Raw genomic sequence first — 6,456 nt, forward strand, 5'->3', positions numbered from 1 at the left:
AACTTAGTAATGGTCAATCATATACATATCAGATAACTGTCGTTTTGCACAGTTAGACTATCAATGACCCTGTAGTTAACTAATGTCTCATTTAATGGATTTAATGGATCCACAGCTCCAAAATATGACCCTTACTTTAGACATAATGACCAGTACCAATGTATGAGAACATAATATACATACAAATATAAGGACAAATAAAACTCGGATAATGGATCCAGATATGACATCATAAGCTTGATCTAGGCTCACATGTGTTTATGTGTAAAAGGGAAAAATTTATAAAAATATTACAAGAATGGCACAAAGGAAAAATCCTCATTAAGGCCAGCAGGCGAGAGGGTGTCCAAAAGACGAATCCACCGGCACTCTTGTTGCAATAGCAGCTTGTGACGATCACCGCCCCTTTTGAGAGGAGGTACATGATGAATGGGCATAAATACTAGATCTTTAATATGATGTCCAAGATGAACAAAATGTTTAGCAACTGGTGGCGTTGAACTTTCAATTTTGGTGAACGCCTTTTTGATTGATGAACGGTGCAAGGCGATGCGCTCTTTCAGCATTCTGATTGTCTTTCCAACATATAATTTATTGCAGGGACATTGGATCACATAAATGACATATCTTGTTTCACATGTCATGCGATATTTCAATCGAAACATGTCGCCCTTAGTTGGATGTAGAAAATTGCTGCCCGTGCGCATATGCTTGCAGTTAACACAGGAGCCACATTTGTGTGCCCCCGGTTTCAGTTGTAACCAACCGCTACCATGTTGTGACATCGGCACTATGTCAGAGTAGGTAATCTGATCCTTGAGATTTGAACTGCGTTTGTAGCTAAATAACGGTAGATTGCTACAAAATTTCCCCATTGTCGGATCTGCCTGTAAGATATGCCAGTATTTGGAGATCGCACGTCTCATGACACCAGAGGCAACAGAATATGTACTAGTAAAGACTAGTCGTCCAAGTTCATTGTCTCTACTTTTGGGTCTGATCAAACCTGCCCGTCCAATCTTTAGACACTTCGAGATGGCTTCTTGTACCTCCATCGGATCATAGCCCCTCTCAGTGAACTTCTTACCCATTTCGGCCAGAGCACCTGGTAATATTTTATCATCCGAAGTTATTCGCATCACTCGTATAAGTTGCGAAAAGGGTAAACCCCTCTTTAAAGGCTGCGGGTGAAAACTTGTTGCCAGCAAAAGAGAATTTTTATCAGTAGGTTTTCTAAACACCTCCGTGGTGATAGAACCATTGATTAAATTAATAGTGACATCCAAAAAATTAATGGAAACAAAATCATAAACACATGTGAGCCTGATAGATCCTGGCAAGAGGTTCAATTTAGCAATGAATTGTTGTAGTTTAGTCTCACCGCCAGTCCACAGCATGAAAAGGTCGTCAATGAATCGAACATAAAATTTAATAAATGAAGAAAATTCTGAGTCTGCAATGATATGATTTTTTTCATATTGAAACATAAACAAATTTGCATACGATGGGGCCACATTGGACCCCATCGCCGTGCCCTGTAATTGCAAATAAAAAGAATTTTCAAACAAAAAATAATTTTTGTGTAAAATGAAATCCAACAAAAGTAACAAAAATTCACTTGGTGGACCCTCATACTGTGGACTGGAGGAAACTGCATTCCTGGTGGCCTCTATCCCCTCAAGATGATTAATGCAAGTATATAAACTGGTGACATCTAGTGTCACCAGTATACATCCTTCAGGAAGTGGGCCAACTGCATTCAATTTAGTTAAGAAATCTGAGGTGTCTTTAATAAAATACGGTGTAGATTGTACGACCGGCTGTAGATAAAAATCTACAAACTGGGATAATGTCTGGCATAAGGATCCCCTGGAAGATATGATTGGTCTTCCAGGGGGTTTGTCCAAACATTTGTGAACTTTGGGCAAGATATAGATCAAAGGAATTCGAGGAAATTCCTGTGTGAGAAAATTGGCCGTTTGCTCATCAATCCAATTGTTGGACACACCAATACCAATAATTGAATCTACCTCCCGTTTGAAGTTATTAGTCGGGTCAAAACGCAATTGTTTATAGCATTGTGTGTCAGCTAATTGTCGATTTATTTCATCGATGTAATCAGTGCGATTCAATAATACCACGCCCCCGCCTTTATCGGCGGGGCGTATGATGATACTGGTGTTGTTTCTCAAAGTATTGATAGCCAACCTCTCTGATTTCGTCATGTTATAATTCTTAATTTTAATGTTTTTAATACAGGGCAAAGTATCCTTCTTAACTAATCCCATGAATACCTCAATAGCCGGATTTGTAGAGGGTGGATCAAAGTTACTGGGAGCTCTAAAGTGGCTTCTTGTGACAGAAGTATTATCCTTTTTGGAAAAATAATCCTTGAGTTTTAATTGTCGAAAAAACTTATATAGTTCAACCTCACAGTCAAATTCGTTCTGTCTGTAAGTTTGAACAAAAGTAAGTCCCTTTGATAATACTGACATTTCTGCCACAGTGGGAGTGTACTCAGATAGATTAAAAATAGTTATCTCCGACCCCCCTTGTAATTCTTGCCTCCGGTGTTTTTTATGTTTGACCCCCCCCTCTCCTGCACGGTCTCTTGAGTCTTTGACCTCTTTTGTCTTGCTCCTGGTGAAGGTTTTTTCCCCTAAAAAAGAGCCCCTCTGATTACCCAAGTAATCTGAGTCGCTCTGAGAAGTATGTGACTCTATATCTGTAAACTGGACTTCAGATTTATTGCGCAAACCCTGACCCTTTCTCCACGGACGTCTGGTGGATTGTGTAAAGAGCCAAGGATACACTCTTAAATCTCTATAATCGTCCTTAACTTTACGGTATTTGGATTTCTTAAAAACCAATAACTCGTTCTTGAATGTTAGGACAGAATCATCCAATTTAGTTAACCAGTCATTTGTGGAGTCTGCCTTCAAAACTTCCAAGCCCGCACGTTCACAACCTAAGATCTCTTTTTTGACATTATCTATATCCGAATTAACTTGTTGTACCACCAACACCATCAAATCAAAACTACATTGATTAAGTATCTGGCACCACTGACGACAAAAGTCTTTGTTGTTGCGACCCAGTGTAGGTTGATTTTTAATTCTAAAACCACGAGGGATTAGATTCTCTTTGTGGTATTGAGATATGGTTAAACCATGTAGCTCCAATTCTATAAGTCTCTTACGTAGTCGCAACAAGTCAGAGTATATCTCAGTGGGAGTGTCTACATCAAAAGCCAATTGATCAGTTGATGAAAACAGAATCTTAGAAACCTCTTTGTCTAAAAAACGTTTAGTGCCAGTGATGTCTTTAGCATCTAGATCCATTACCCAAGAAACACACAACACACACAAAAAAGACAAAAATTAAAAAATAATCCAAAATATCACAAGAAAAATGAAGAAAAACGCCAATATTGACTTGTGGTGCAGCTCCCAGTCCACAATAACAGTCCGTTATTAAGAAAATAGAAAAATCCACAAAAGAAGCCGCTTCACACTTTCTATAATGATTGATGCTGGTGCTCGGTCAGTATAATAATATAGAAAGTTCCAAGAGTAACCACCAGAGGGATCAAACTCAGATAGACCAGCACACTGCTTAAATGCAAAAACTTTTTACTGATTTCAGAATGAAAAAGTGCTGTTTATAACAGCAAGCATATGGCACACATGAAGATAGCAGCATTTGAAATAAAACAGTGGGTACTTAACATCCCGACAGCTGTTTCGAATATCTTCTTCAGGGGAATGAATAAAGTGTCATAGTGCTGACCACTGCACACACCGCAGTGTCAATTTCCAAAGTGTCCTGTGCCTAATGAGCTTACCAAACAAGTGCAATTTATAGTGTGTGGTGTACTCACCTGGGGACCATCTCTCCCTTCCGGTCACACGTGGACGCAACTGACGTCACTCACAAGCGCCACTGACGGACGCTGACAGGAAGTGACGTCAGGGGAAGGATCTGTCCGCTACACCTCCCGTGTGTAACACATAAAGGAGCCGGACAGAAACTCCCCCCACGGAAGAAATGTTCCTACAGGGTCATTGATAGTCTAACTGTGTAAAACGATAGTTATCTGATATGTATATGATTGACCATTACTAAGTTCCACTAGTCCAGTATTCACAATGTGTTTTATTTATGTATATTCTTTTTTGTTGTTTGTTTCACTTGTGGGAACTTTCTCTCCCTCCCCGGGAACAGGTATGGTGTTCCTTTGGTTCCGGAGAGTTTTTCTATCGGGACTGACTGAGCGCCTCCCATGGGTTGTCAGATCCTGCGCGCTATACATGACGCGCGGGACTAGGCGACTTGTGTCACGTGTCCGCACTCTTGGTGGAACATTTCTTCCGTGGGGGGAGTTTCTGTCCGGCTCCTTCATGTGTTACACACGGGAGGTGTAGCGGACAGATCCTTCCCCTGACGTCACTTCCTGTCAGCGTCCGTCAGTGGCGCTTGTGAGTAACGTCAGTTGCGTCCACGTGTGACCGGACGGGAGAGATGGTCCCCAGGTGAGTACACCACACACTATAAATTGCACTTGTTTGGTAAGCTCATTAGGCACAGGACACTTTGGAAATTGACACTGCGGTGTGTGCAGTGGTCAGCACTATGACACTTTATTCATTCCCCTGAAGAAGATATTCGAAACAGCTGTCGGGATGTTAAGTACCCACTGTTTTATTTCAAATGCTGCTATCTTCATGTGTGCCATATGCTTGCTGTTATAAACAGCACTTTTCCATTCTGAAATCAGTAAAAAGTTTTTGCATTTAAGCAGTGTGCTGGTCTATCTGAGTTTGATCCCTCTGGTGGTTACTCTTGGAACTTTCTATATATATATATATATATATATATATATATATATATAGCAGTTGAAGAAAGAGGCGGCACTCGGAGACTATACAATCAATGTGTATTGAAAAAGATGTGCAATCATTGCACATCTTTTTCAATACACATTGATTGTATAGTCTCCGAGTGCCGCCTCTTTCTTCAACTGCTGTCCATACCAGAGGGAGACCCCCGGAGGGGGAGGGCACCAGAGCGAGACGTATCCCGCTGTGGATAATGAGAGTGCCGGGGTAACTGTCCAGGTATATATATATATATATATATATATATATATATATATATTAGGGCTGGGCAAGTTAACGCGTTAACATCGCGTTAACGCATTAACTAACGCCAATAATTATTTTAACGCCGACAATCAACCTCTGAAGAAACGACCGGGCTTTGTGGTCGAGAACCGCATCAGGATACGGGGACGCCATTCCCCTTTCAGTCACCACACAGTTTGGATCTACCAGCTACCACCGAGTGGTTTGAATAATCCATCCCAGAGCCGCCTGCACCGACCAGTAAGACGGAGATTGCGGTACTGCAGAATACTCATCACCGCAAAGCAGTCACAGCACGTCCTCCCGAGCCGCTTGCCTTGGCTCTCCTGTATCACAGAGCCGCTTGCACCGGCTTCATAAAACGGTTTACGGAAATTAGGATCACTTACTCTTTGGGAGGCTGTTACAGCACCTCCATCTGAGCCACCTGCACTGGTTCTCCTGCTATAGGGGACGTTTGTGCTAATCATTGTTCTACCACTCGGAGGATGGACGCAGCTGCACTATAGGTAGCTATGTGGCACCATTTAAAGCACTGTGAGCCTATGTGTCATCTCCCCATTAAGGGAAAGCATAAATCTGCATGCAGATAAGCTTTGACGGCTGGGGCCATAAAATAATATGTATTCAATGTTAATGAAAGTGTCACCGTATGGCTAAATAACTACCTATACACATGTTCAACTTCTCCTAAGTTTTTAAATGTGGTTTGTGCTATTGAGATGCCCACAGTTGGGCACAGATCTATACTCCTTCCCCGGCCTCGCTGTTCCGCCCTGCGGGTCACGTGACAGGAGAGTGACGTCGTCGCGTATCGCGACGATGTTCACTCGGGTTGCATAGCAACTGGGCAACCCCCGTCACTGTGCCGCGCGCCGGAGTGTACTCTGGTTGCTTAGCAACCGGGTCACATCCGTCAGGCCACTTTCATTGGCCGTCGCCGGTCACGTGACCGGGAAGCACGGGGGCCGCCGGACGGAGCACCGAGGCTGGGACATCTCTCCCCCCTACGAGATTACAATATCTCAGGTAATTTCAGCAGGTGGACAGATATAGTTCCCCAAGCAAGGGGTTCCTAAGAGTGATATAAGAAACACCATCATTCATATAACATATAGTCTGGGAGTAGGTCATGTGATTGCACTGACCTTTAACCCCTATCCTATCCAGTTTCATTTATTGTATATTTGTACGGTTTTATACTATATATATATATATATATATATATATATATATATATATATATATATTATTATTATTATTATTTTTTTTTGTGGGTTTGCCTCCTACCAATCGCTCTTTCTCTGACGTC

This window comes from Pseudophryne corroboree, chromosome 6 (genome assembly GCF_028390025.1).
Source record: "Pseudophryne corroboree isolate aPseCor3 chromosome 6, aPseCor3.hap2, whole genome shotgun sequence".
Lineage (NCBI taxonomy): Eukaryota > Metazoa > Chordata > Amphibia > Anura > Myobatrachidae > Pseudophryne > Pseudophryne corroboree.